The sequence below is a fragment of the Hirundo rustica genome, chromosome 1, assembly GCF_015227805.2.
Source record: "Hirundo rustica isolate bHirRus1 chromosome 1, bHirRus1.pri.v3, whole genome shotgun sequence".
NCBI lineage: Eukaryota > Metazoa > Chordata > Aves > Passeriformes > Hirundinidae > Hirundo > Hirundo rustica.
The window spans coordinates 44,602,038-44,615,382 of NC_053450.1; positions in this window are offsets into that span (position 1 = coordinate 44,602,038).

Below are 13,345 nucleotides of genomic sequence, written 5' to 3' on the forward strand. Positions count from 1 at the left end.
AGGGTGAGGTCTCATGCTTCTGCTGGGTAAGCAGCTTTGTGGCACGCCGCGTCTCCATGCCGCTTAGCATGGCCACTTTGCTGTCTTGCGACTGGCTGGGGCTGCCAAAGCCAGTCGTGCATGTCCCCTTTTGTCACTCAGCTTTTGGTACCAAACTCGACATGCCCATCAGTGAGTCACCGAGGCAGACCAGGACAGGCAGCGGTAAATGGATTGTATGTCCATTTTCCCTTTTCTGGGAAACTCTCAACAATCTGAAATTTGCTTTTGGCTTAAGTAAAAAGTTAATTGTTGTACATATAAAATATGTATATTCTTTTATGAACCCAAGTATCTTATTTCAGAACTTTTGCTTAAACATATATTAAAAAAAAGTCAATTTAAAAACATTTTCACTTTTAGGTTGTTTAGTTGTTCTGTTTGGATAGATTTTTTTTTCTTTGCAGAATTTGAAAAATCATTTTTATATTTTTTATTCTTTCATACCAGACTGATGGCCAAAAAAGGCTGACAGTACATATCACTCAAAACTGCTCCTAGCAACGCTGAAATTCTATTTTGACCACTGGACAGAAGAAGTTATTTCTTGCAACTGCAAAATAGGCATGTTCTTCTACAGACCAAAATATCCCTTGCTGAGGTTTTTTTTTTTTTTTTTTTTTTTTTTTTTTTTTTTTTTTTTTTAATAACAGAAGATAATTTGATCTACAAAAGACGATAGAATGCCTCAAACAACAATAATAGCCCCAGCTGAAGTGAAAACAAAAGTACCAGCTGTTACACTGTATTTTTCTTTGCCATACTTATTATTAAGAGTGCATGCGGACTTACGAGAAAAGATAAATAAGAACAATTCTTCAGTGGGAAAACTCGTCATGAAATTTCAAATAGGATTTCCAAATAAATGCCCAAAAATTATAATTTGCACATTTATAATGTTTAAAAAACAATTTAAATGAAAATGACTGAAAAATGTACTGTAGTTTGATGCAGCTTGAAGAAGAAATCCTAATCTGCTGACGTTACCCTTTTGGAATTTGGGAGTTAATAAAACAGTACTAGTGGCATCCACATAACAGTAATTTTGTACTCTTGATTATTTTCTCTCCTTTGTATTCTGGATGAAGGTTTTTATGTTTTTTCTCTAACCCCTGTTAGCACCTTACAAAACAGTAGAGGAACAGGCCATGGATCATTTTGGAAACAGAGATAAATAATTAAAAATATAATTGGTGTATAACACAGTTAATTAAAACTTCTGTTTTCATGGAAAGATTTTTCAAGATTTTTTTTTTTTTTTTTGGTATCAGAAAATTCAACCACTCACCTACTGATATTACAGAGCCAGCTAAGAGTCAATATCTTAGTAACTCCCATTTTCAGGAATCAGCTGATGTACTCGAGTGCTTCTGAAAGCGCCCTTTTTTCTATGGCAGTGGTCTTGTTACTTTTAAAACACAGTTCTTGAGTCAGTTTTTTAAAATGGGTCTCCAAGACTGCAAAAGCCCAAGCCTGTAGCTGATTTCAAACCTGCTTCATCCATATTTGATGCAGTCTACTTTCAGACAAATACGTATACACACATTTCAGTCAGCTTTCTGAACGTTTCACAGGAAAATATTTGGTCCCGTACCCCTCCTGGCACAAAGTCCTCAGTATGACTTGTGCCCTGTTGTGGGGTTTGGAGAAGACACTTTTGATCCAGACCAGCAATGAGCAATTTCCCCCTCAAGGGTCTTGTATCTACATGAGATAATGATGAACACACCTCCTAATACTGCACTCTCAAATTAACCTGTGTGGGAAGTGAAAAACCCCAACAACAGAAACAATAAATCTTTTCTGCTCTAGCTTTATCCTCTTGATTAAAGGAAGCATGTTTACTCAGCAATTAGCTGGAGAAACTGTCATACTTAATTTAACAAAGACCTCCATTCTGAAAGAGAAATCCAGCCTAAGTCCTGAACTGTTTTCTGGCAAACACCCAGGAATGTGGATTTGAATTATTTTATCAGTGTTATATTCAGACCTATATGGAAGGCTACAAAGGAGAGTTACTGTAACAGGAAGAGAAGGCAAAGTGGAAATGCCATGCGCTCTATCACAGCAGCCTGTGATTTTGTTGGCAAGATTTACCTTGTTACAATATCAGGAACCCAAGGCACAGCAAGAGGCAGTGACTTGTCTGAAATACCTCAGCAAAGTAGGGGCAGGACTCTGTCTCACCTGGTGCACTTGAAGACAACTTATGAGTGGCATATGGCAATGCACTCACCTCTGATATACCTTATTTTACATTTATGGAGCTGAAGCTCCTGGAACTTGTTTGACAGGTAAGGCACACAGACACACTTTGCGATGCTTATGGTACCTGGGTTTCTGTTTCATCATATACTTATGTTTTGATATATTTTGGGAATCTCACTTAAATATCAGCAGGACCTTTTCCTGCCAACTTTATTTTAGATTGCTAAACATACATATAAGTCCAAAATAATTTCTCTCATTATATTATTAACCCATCTGTCTCGGAATAAAACTGAATGTTAAAATTTGATTTTGACAGGATCATGCCAATGGCAATTTTCAGTTTCCTCAGAACAGATGATTTTTGCAGCCCATTCATTCAGCTTACTGCTGCTAGTGAGTGTTGATAATAATAATCACAATTACAAAAAAGTTGTTCCTGAGTTGCTGAAAATGTGTGGGACAAACCTAGGAATATAATCAGAAAGACAGCATTGCAACTAAACTAGAAAATGCATATAAGAAGAAGTGTGCAGAAATAAGAATGACTAGAGCAATACAACCACAAATTTGGTCACTCTTGAGATTATGCCTGTCAAGCCTTTGGATTCAACAGCAACAGAAAAATATTTGGATTCATAAGAGCTCTGAGTGGCAGGCAGTCATCTGCTATTTTTTCAAGCAGTTAGCATCTCCTGGCTTCCTTTTTCTCACATTCAGGTGTACATTTTTCCTTTTATTTTTAATGAACAGCGAGTGAGTTTCACCTTCTGCTGAAGCCAAGTTCAGTGTCACAGAGGTTTGCAGTAGGGTCTAGGCTTGCACGCAGGATACAGATGCCTGAATGAGTTACTGCCACAGCTCCCCCTAAATGATGAGTACCACCACTGAAAGACAGTCTTGCCATCTCTCTACTGTTACATCTCTCTTACTGTTCCCAGCTCATGGGCCTGACTGCACAGTCCAGGAACTCTCCAAGACCCGTGTCCAAACCATGATACTCCCTTAAGTTTTCTGCATAAGGCAGGTCTGCAATGACAGAGCACAGACTTCTGGTGTAAAACAGAACATTCACTGGCATGGCGGCATCTGGGAGCTGAAATCAGAGAATCCACGAGGTGCTGATCAGAGAAGTTCTTCAGAGGTCTTCAAGTATCATCTTGGAAACTCCAGAAAGTCTTGGGACAACAGAGCCCTTCCCATCTCTCTCCAACCCCAAAACTATCCTCTGTCATTCATTATTATCTCCTAAAAAGGAAGACTTAATTGAGAAGGTAGAATTCACTTACTACTGCAATCAACCCAAATTTCTTCACTTTCTTTATGTTTTAGAGGAAAAGAGGCTAAGCAGATTATTTTTCTCTCATTGAGTTGACTTAGTCTATCTTAAGTGCCTAGAAAGGAAGACCTGAAGGCAGGGCTATAGACATCAAATAGGCTCTAGAAAGTAGCAGCAATCCAGGAGCAGTAAAGATCAAAGAAATCTTTGCTCAGGTAGTGAGTTTAATATATAGTGGCCAACCTCACAAATTATTCATTTAAAGATGGGGATGATGATCACCTTAATTTTTTTTTTTTTTTTTTTTTTTTTTTTTTTCTTCTTCTTCTTTCCTGCTGATTGATTACTTCTGTATTTGGTTTTCAGAAACCAGATGCAGCTGCTCCCACTCCCTCCAGCAAGATCCAAGAATGCTTGGCCTTGGCTTTGTAGCAACCTGGGTCTCCAAAACAGTTGACACCGTTGTGTATAAAAGATTTCTGGTATTTGTCCAGACTAGATTTTGCTTTTGTTTCTGGCTCTGCCTTGATCTTATCTCAGTCTCACCAGACAGAGCAACAGAGAGTCCCAGAATCATTGCTCTGAGCAGGATGAAGAAGTGCTGGAGATAGGTGAAGGCAATTGGCCTCCTGGTACAGAGAGAAATTCTGAATGTATCCAACATGAGCATTGGCAAAACTCTTACTTCAAAGTCAAACAAAAGAAAGGAGATGTTCAGAAACTTTTGCAGTTTTTACTCAGGTATCACAGAAAATAATAATCCTAGAAATTTATGATTCATATAATGGAAGGTGAACATCTTGTATTCCTGGTGGGATTAGCAAAGTCATCATGAATCCACACCTTCACCGGCTTTGGCCTGTGATGGTGATCTTAGAGCTTCTTTATTTGAAGATGTTTAGGTATGAAGGGAAGCATCCTTGGAGCCAGGAACTGAAACCAAATAAGAAGCGTACTCATTACTTACTCGAGGGAGAAAATGGTCTTAGTATAAGCAAGTTAGACAGGTCAGTGGCAGGACCTGTGAGCTGCTTTGCTGCAGTTTGCTTTTATCTGTGATGCTGCATGTAAGAATAGTACTGCCTTTCAACCAGAAAGTATGCCTTTCAACCAGATTGCTAAATAAAGAAATAAACCTTCTGATACAAAAGGAGAGAGGAAACCTGTTTAATTCAGACAGTAAACAAAGGTAATGTGCAAAATAAGTGGTTTATATTACTGCTTTATAAACATGTTTAAAACATAATTTACAACACATATTTAACTTCCTTTTTGTTAATCAAAGACATTGATCTAACAATTTTATATGAAGAGCAGCCAATTTATAAATACATCTCAGCTGAAAATTTGCCTGATTTGCTTTGGGTATGGGTGAAATTGGTGTATTTCCCTGTGCTGTGACAATGTATGGACAGCATTTTGAAGATCTGAATATAATCCATTGCAAATTTCTATTTGGATATGGGGTTGGACACAAATAACCGCACTCAAAATTGAGGAGCAAAGGGAACACTGCTATTTGTTTGACTTCAGAAGCACTGGAGGGCAATCAGTCTCTGCCCTTAAAACACATGAAAAAGTAAAAAGTAGTTCTGTAAAAATAAAAAAAAACCCATATGCTTCTGGAATTATTTAATAAAACACCGTACTTCATTAAAGCTATTGAAACGTTGTTCTTTTAGTAGCTGTGGCATATTGGCAACTAGATAAATAATGAAAGATTGTAGAAATTGAAGACACTGCAATATTAGTGAAATACCCATCTGAAACTAGAAACAATCTACTATTTATATTGACAGTATTTTAACATTATTATATCTTTAATTATTTATTTAAGTTTTTTGAATAATGGGTGTTATGTGAAAGATAATTAGCAGTATCTGATTACGTTTCTGGCATTTAAATAATGCCAAAAATTACATTTTATCCACAGACGTTTTTAAAAAATGCCAGGCAACCAGAAAAAAACATTAAAGTACATGCGAGGTAAGTTAAGGTTAGTTTGGGGAAGAGTAGGGTGACTAAAGCAATGTGGATAAATAAAACTCTGGCATAATGTTTAAAATCTGTTCTATATTTTACTGTCTAGGCCAAGTTTTTCAGTGCCTAGTGAGTAAAACACTAATATTAATTTGGAAATTTTGCTTTTACAGTATATCTTGTTTAACTAAAAATGAATTAGAAATCTCATGAGCTGTCCTGCTTACACATAAAGAAGAGAACCTCTGTGCAGGGACAAATAACAGTTATAATCCTAGATTTAAGGGAGAAAGTGCCAAGAAAATAGAGATCTAGGAGGATAGGAGCAATATGGAGCTACCCAGGACTAATTTTATGACAAGCAGAGGCTGAACTTTAGGCAACATCTCTAAAAACTCTTACCAACTAACAGACTTGTGAAGTCACATCCAAGCATCCATGCGGTCTGACATTGAAACCTGCCAGGCACTACCAGATCACTCTGCTAAAATCAGGCCTGCTAATTAGCAACCCAAGTAGGGTAACAGCATCACAGCATCACTTCAAAAGAAGATGATTTATGCAATCTCATTTCAGCAGTCAGTAAAAAAACCTGAACAAGCACAACAAACCAACAACTAGAAAACTTTGGCTTGTAAAGCTGAAGCATGAACCCTTGTACTTATGGTAGTTAAAGGTGAATTTTATTTAGATGGTGAAAAGTTAGTTATAATTTTCAACAGATTTGGCTTCAGATAAACAAGTGGAACAGCAGAAGCATGCCTGGGCAAAAAGGGCAAAGCTATAAAACCGTGTCTGGGGCCCTGCTTCACTCTTCTGGGTCTCCTCCCTCAGCTGGCTTGTTAACTCTTTCTACATGATAAGAAAATAACAGCAAGGATAAAATCTGGGTATTTTTGAGAAACTTAACTTTTGTGAAGGATAATTCAGATCTTTTAGGTAAATATTTACATATATATTTTTAATATATAATTCCAAATTCATATTCAGGCCCCAAATGGGCTAGGAATGTATGTCTAAACTAACACAAAAAAATCTCACCATCTCTAAGTACATTATATTAAAACATTCATGGATTGGAGACCCTGAACAATATTTTTAATTGGTCTTAATGCTTTCAGCACCCAAAAGCAAGTAAACTCCTGCAGCATAGTGCTCTCATCCTGCTTTTACTTGCAACTTTTTCCATTCTCACCAAGAGACATTGCATTCCCATTCTGGTTCAAAGTCCTTTTTGCAGGACCACAGTTTTATCTGACACCCTAATTGTGCTTCCTTGCTCCTGAAAGCTGCTAAGCAGGATGGGCAGATGAGGGACAGACAGACAGACAGACAGGCCTGCTCAGTCCAGGTCTCACTGCAGTGGAGCTAGAGGAGAGGTAGCAGTGTTGCTGGCTGAATGCTCTTCGCAATGCCTTCAAACGTGGTGTAAGGAGAGTTGATCCCTCTTCCTCCCTTCTTCTTGGGAAGAAAAGGAGAGATGAGAGAAAGGAAAGCCGTGCCTTTCCTTCTAGCTCTTTGAGCCTGTATTCTAATTAATGGGTATGTCTGGTGCTGATGAGAGAAGTCCCAGTGCAGCCTTTATATAGCAAGGACCAGGTATTTGTAGATGCTGCTGCAGGGCATGGTCAGCAATCTTCATCTGCTCCCTTGGTGAGGCTCAGGGAGCATTTGTGCTTCCATAGCACTAACAAACCAGCTCTCAGGACACTACTGGGAGTGTGATAGCTTCTTTTCAACTGACTATATAGTCCAGGTATGTGAGCTACAAGCAAAGCATGCAGTTTCTTGTCTAATCTGACTGCTCAGGCAGTGATTGCTGTGTGAATTGCATGACTAATAGCACAAAGTTATTCTGAATCCAGCCTTATTCAAGTATGAACTGGGTCCCTGAAGAGGTAGCCATTTGCTTGGATGTTTTTTACCATCTTAGTCATGACGCTGATAGTGACTTCAGGTGCTGCCCTGCCCCTCCTAAATTTTTTGGTGCATCGACACCTGTGGGTTTTTTTCAAGGAATTTTTTTGTGGTGTAGCTTGCATCTGGGTGTTGGGGATCAATGAGAAAGTGGAAGCCATAGAGTTTAGCAATCATCATTACAGTATTGCCATTGGCAACAGTAACCAGTAAAGTTAAAATCAACTCTCTAACACAGTGCTTTATTAAAAATTAACAATTAAACATGAAAATTGCTAAATAAAATTAAATTAAGACATCAGATTTTTTATTAATCTTCTAGGTGAAAAAGCCAATGGCCAGGCTTAAGCCTTGGAATATATATTTTAATATTTTCCACAATGTAATACTTCTGTTTCACATTTTATTTACATGACATATTACACATCAACTTCTTTAGTGTGGTGACATTGTTATTTTCTGGTTTTATATGAGCACTAGTAATGTTGGCATCTCAACTCTTTTTATGTTTCAGACAAAGCTTGTAAAGTATTATGTCTGGCTGAGGATCCTTGTATATTCTATGCTTGTGTACTGAACTCATGAGAAGATGTCTTAGTAAAAATATTGCATCATTTTAATGACATAAAAATACATTACTAGCCATAGATATCGGATCATAGTTCCCTTTAACTTAACAGCTTGAGTCTGAGAGTGTCCAACAGCAGTTGCTTGGTGTAATAGCCAAGTGCAGAAAAGAAACTCAGGGAAGAGGGTCATTGGCGGTTAGGAACTTCATGAGCTGGAAATCGCATCTATACAACCATACCTAACAGCATTTGTGCACCTCTCTTCATCAATTGAACATTTTTATACCACCAAAACACTCTGTGGCAGTGAGTTCCTCAAATTGAGTTAGACACAATATAAAAAAGTTCTTTCTTCTGTTGCTTTAAACATGAGGACTGATCATTTCACTGAATGCACTCTGTTATGAGAGCAATAAGTAGCTGTTCATTAGTCACCTTCTCCAGGTCCTTTACTGGCATCTTACTGATGGGGCCTTACACAACAAAATAAAGAGCATACCTTCTAAGAATGATAACTAAACTTCTCTTTTAATCAAGAGTAAGCCTTCCCTGTAAATAACTATCATTATGTCCCATTAAGAATTAATGTGGTGCATTGCTGGAATAAAGATAATAAAGCTTGTTTTATCTCTCCAGTTGTTCTGGATTCTGCCTTTCATCTCTGGGAAGTGACTGACTGGAGATTATTGAATTCATGGGAATGGATTTCCTTGAGTTTCCTGAACTTTGGAATAGGTCCCGTGAGGGGAAATCTGTTTCTGTAAGTGAAATGGGTTTCCCCATATATAGTATAGCAAGAAGTATCTCTACAGGAGGTTTGAACCCAGATCCATGAAGATGTAGTCCTAAATTATGTGAATCAGGATTTTAATTTATTCTCTTGACACGGGTACTTTTGAACACCTGTCTAGTTTGTTAGACATTGCAAACTCTCTGCTGAAGAGCAGATGGTGGAGATTTCTCACATCTCTAAGTCCAAGAAATAATTCCCCCCAGGGCCTAAAGGGGATCACCTGAGGCTGGAGAAACATTTAATTAGATGTCTGTCTACTATTTTCTATGTCTATCATGCCTGCTGTGGACCAGCTTTCCCTTATCTCCCTCCAAGGCCTAGGTTCACGTTACCTGCCTAAGTTAAGCATCACAAATGCTTTTATTGTCAGTAGAGTGTCACCTGCTCCAGACAGCTCAAAGATGAGCCTCTAGAGATGGCTCTTTCTGACTCCTGAGAAAGTTGAAATGACTGTGCTTCTAGCATCACACTCTGTGGTGCCTTTATTGGGCAGGCACTTAGTTAGCCAGGTGGGATTTATCTGTGCCTGAGTTCCGAACCCTGTGTGAGCTGAAGATATGACCAGCCCGTGTGCAGGTCACTTGATGATGGGCAGGCTCACTGTGTGTTATTCCATTGTTCCTCTGTCAGCTTCTGTTGCAATCTGTCCCATGGACATCTCAGACGAGTCGCTGAAGAACATCTAGACTGGGTTGGGTACCTATTACAAGCCTAATTAAAAGGAAGCAATTACTGGGATTACATGTACGACTAAGATTCTATGCAAGCAAATATCCACTTTGGTATTTATTGAAGCTTCATTTTAAAAATACTTCTTACAAAAATATTTGTCTATTAATTTGCCTTAATTGTGTATACAAATGCAGAGATTTAGATTTCTTATAAAGTTTTGCATTTTATCCAGATCTGTTTCCTTTTGAATCTTAAGAGACTAATTTTCTGGTCACCATCATATGGAGGAAAGACATTGCCCCTCTGAAAAGTTTCAGAACCTACTGCTCTCCAGTTTAATGAACACATCTTTTACTGCACCTGTGAAAACTCCCTGCTTTCTGTTATCTACTCACAGTTTTCACAGACACCAACAACTCCCAGTGCCCATGATGGTGACAGTGCTGACTCTGAGCATGGGGGGAGAGATGATGCCAAGTGCTCACTCACCATGTGTACAATATCTAAAGAACACGTGAAAAATTTTAAGTCATGCTTTGTTTAAATAATTCTAGGTATATGAGAAAATCTAGGGAAATAGGTATTCTCCATGTTGACTAATCTAGTTTTTGTTTGGTTGGTTGGTTGGTTGGTTGGGGATTTTTTGCTATTTCCCCCCTTCTGGTGGTTTATGTGGGAAAATTGTCTCAAGAAACCCCTTTAAAACTAGCAGATATGGATTTTTCTAATTTTGTTTGCATGGCATTTTGGCTAAAATCTTTCAGACCTGAGCCTTACAAATCTAAAAGTGTCTATTTTTCCACTAGTGGCTGATACAGACCCCCAGTGCCACTACAAATTTGCAGTGCTTTCAGGGGCTGGTACTGAGCCTGTGACATCTTAGGGGGTGTCTTAGAGGTTTCTCTCAGGGCTGACCTTGTCACTGTGGTATATCCTCCCCTGGTACCTGCAGTGGACTTTTTTGTTCTCCAGACCTTAACCATGCCCTCCACCCTTTCCAGACCCAGCTTCCTCTTCTGGTGTAATCACTGAAGAGAGCTCCCTTGCTGCTGTGGAAGATACACAGGTGCCGTCTCTGATCTTTTGGTATATCTAATCCATGCATGAAACGTGACAGTGTACTTGAACACACATTCAGAAATTAGTCAATATGGTGGGAATCTATAAACACCTTGCATGTGCCAAAAGATGTTGAGATACCTAGGCAATTTCAGACAAAATTAAGTTGTTTGCCATTTCACTAAATTCACAGTCATCCCCTCCTTGCCTTTTCTCTGCATTTGTTTTTCAGGCAGGGATGTTCTGAACTTTGACCTTGAGAGAAAGCTGCCTCTTGTAGGAAACTTAGAAAAAACACACAACCCTCCTACATGCCATCTTTGAGCTTCCAGAGCACTTTGAAACCTTTTAGGTTTCTTTTACACAAAGACTAAGGATGGGAAGGTGAAGCCAACAAAAGAAAAACAGGTATTAAGAATAAGTATTCAAATATTGGATTTCACACTAGTGTTTAGTTCTTTAAAAAGTAAATCATTACCAGCAATCTATACCTTTATGGCTCTGATGCATAAATGACGTTGTCAGAAGAAGCAAAGATTAAACACTAAAAATGTCTCAATCACTGTTAAATATAAAAGTGATGCCTCAACAACAACAACAACAAAATAGAAGGAAGCATTGTCATGATATTAGCAAGTTATCCAGTTGGTTTCACAAGATATGACAGTGCATACATAATTAGACAAGGAATGAGAGTGGTGAAAATGGAGAGGTGTGGCTTTATAGTGCACTGAGTACTGGCACACACCTAAGAAAGCAAGCAGTCACTCAGGAAACTGGGTGATAAACAGTTTCTGTACCCCACATCCAAGGTGATAAGCTGAACTCCAGCAAGGCAGAGCACTTCATCCACTGATTCAGCTGTGTACCTGAGAAGTGTAGGTCTGCCAAACTGGCTTTGGGAAAGTGTGTGAAACCTAAGTCTACTTCAACCAAGTATTCAAGTTAACTGGGAGAGTGCAACTCTAGGAAGTAACACAGAGGGCACTGTGTGTCCTGCAAGGATAGGAAACTGCTAACCCTATATACTCTTTTTGCCCTCCCACCTTTGGACTATGACCTGATTGTAACAGTATCTTTTTTTTTTTTTTAAACGACAAGCAGCTTATCACTGTATGATTTGACTTGAAAGGGCCCTTAAAGATTATCTAGTTCTACCCTCTCTGCTAATGATAGAAAACTTCCATGAGACCAGGTTTCTCAAAACCTTTTCCAACATGGCTGTGAGCACTTCGAGGGATGGGGCATCCACAACATCTCTCACCAACCTTTTCCAGTGCCTCACCACCCTCACAGTAAAGAATTTCTTATATACCCAATCCAAACTTACCCTCCTTCAGTTTAAAGCCATTCCCTTTAGTCCTGTCACTACATGCCCTTGCAAAAAGTCCCTCTCCAACTCTCTTGCAGACCCCCTTCAGGCACTGAAACGCTGCTATAAGTCATCTCTTGGAGCCTTCTCTCCAAACTGAACAACTCCCTCTCTCTCAACCTGTCTTCATGGGAGAGGTCTTCCAGCCCTCTGATCATATTCGTGGCCCTCCTCTGGACTTTCTCCAATGGGTCCACACTCTTTTTATACTGAGGGCCCCAGAGCTGGATGCAGTACTCCTGGTGGTGTCTCACAAGAACAGGCAGAGGGGCAGAATCATCTCCTTTGAACTGCTAGCCATGATGCTTTTGACAAGTTCAGGTTGTGGCTGGCTTTCTGGGCTGCAAGTGCATGTTCCTGGTTCGCACTGAACTTACCACCTAACAGCCTCAGGTCCTTCTCCTCAGCCCTGCTCTTAAGCCATTCTCTGCCAAGCCTGTATTTGTGCTTGGAATTGCCCTGATCCAGGTCCTTGCACTTTGCAGTATTTTGCACTTTGCATTGTTCCACGTGGGTCCACCTCTCAATGCTGTCCATGCCCCTCTGGATGGTATCCCTTCTCTGTGTTGACTGCACCATCCAGCTTGGTGTCAGCAGCAAACTTGCTGAGTGTGAACTTGATCCCACTGCCCACGACTCTGACAAAGATGTTAAACAGTGCCATTCCCTGTATCAGCTCTGAGTAATGCCACTCATGCGTGGTCTCCACACAGACATCAAGACATGGTTGATCACAATTTTTTCATTTGTGACCATTCAGCCAATTCATTATTGACCAACAGACCATCCATCAAATTCATGTCTCTCTAGTTTAGAGACAAGGATGTTGTGATAAACAGTGTCAAATGCTTTGCACAGGTCTGGGTGGATTACATCTGTTGCTCTTCCCTTATCCACCAGCTTTGTAACCCTGCTGCCGAAGGCCATTAGATTTGTCAGGCATGATTTACCCTTAATGAAGCCACGTTGACTGTTATCAATCATCTTCTTATTTTTCATTTCCCTCATCACAGTTTCCAGGAACATCTGGTTCATGGTCTTGCTGGGCACTGAATTAAGACTGTAGTTCCTTATGTCTTTTTTGTTTACCTTTTTAAAAATTGGGGTTATGCTTCCCCTTTTCCCATAAGTGACAACTTCACTGGACTGCCAGAAACTCTCAAATACGATGGATAGTTACTTAGCCACTTCCTTGTCCAGTTCCCTCAGGACTTGGGGATGTATCTCATCAAGTCCTATGGATTTCTGCAGTTTCAGGTTCCTTAGCTGTTCTTGAACCTGATCTTCTCCTACAGCTGGCAGTTCTTAATTTTCTCAGTTCCTGCCTTTACTTTCAGTGACTTGGATGGTGTGGATGGAATACTTGCTAATGAAGATTGAAACCAAAAGTCCTTGAATACACTTGTCTTCTTCATATCTCAGGTAACCAGATCTCTCATTTCCTTCTTGAGAGGACC